Here is a 1,117-nt window from a genome sequence, read left to right as displayed (position 1 = left end):
CAACATTATAATCTTCAAATAAATACTCCTAATTAAATTAATATTTATAAGAAAAAGAGATTGTCTAGTGGAGCCGAGAGAATTAGTTTTATTATTTGAGTAACGTTATTATTAATTAGAATAAAATGATAAATAAATTTTTAAAAATTTATATTTCGAATAAATTAGTTTCTAAAAAAATATTAATAAAATTTTTAAGAATAGTAAATATAAACACATTACTTTTAGATTAATCCGTATAATTAGATAAAAAATCTTAATTTAAACATAATTTATCTATGTTTAATTTTGTAGAAGATTTTATTAATATTTTGTTTAAAGACTAATTTAAAATGTAAATTTTCATTATTTTATTCTATTAATTATTAATATTTATAATTTGACGACAAGAAAGAAACACAAATGCTCATATTTATTGATGATTTACGAGGTAGTTTGTCAATTAATAAATAAATTAATTAATCTTATCTTATAGCACCTGTAAGTTCAAAAATTATTATTATAAAATTATACTTATTGCTTTGAGATTTTACATGAATATAAAAAGGTGTGAAATATATAGACGGACCAAATTAAAACAGTCTGAACTAAGAAAAAAGAACTCTTATATACTAAACATATATAGAAGTAAAATTGATGTGCTAATATGGAATTATATAATATTAGAAAATTTTAAATATACTATAGCAATATTAATATTTTAATAATTTTAACTGTTAATTTTAATTTACATAAATAATATATATATTATAAATTAAAATTAACAGTTAAAATTATTAAAATATTAATATTTTAGATATATTTAAAAATTTTTTTAAAACATCTACAAAGAATTTTTTTGAAGTAAAGCAATCTTAATTAATTCTCACCTGATGATGTGCCAAGTTGACCTAACAAGTAAATTATAATATATAAAAAATATTTTGAACAATTATTAGACATGTGTTTGTACAAAATAATAGGGAGATTTGAGCTATACTTTTAGTAAATTTGTATTCATTAATAAAACAATTAAAATTCTCTGTTATGATGAAATAAAGCATATACTTCAATAATATTTTCATTATTATTTAAGTTATATAATATTAATATATATTTTCTATCTTTTGTAAAAAGA

Source organism: Arachis duranensis, chromosome 2 (genome assembly GCF_000817695.3).
Source record: "Arachis duranensis cultivar V14167 chromosome 2, aradu.V14167.gnm2.J7QH, whole genome shotgun sequence".
NCBI classification, from domain to species: Eukaryota; Viridiplantae; Streptophyta; class Magnoliopsida; order Fabales; family Fabaceae; genus Arachis; species Arachis duranensis.
The sequence above is the reverse complement of the archived record's forward strand: the minus strand, read 5'-3'. Positions refer to the sequence as shown.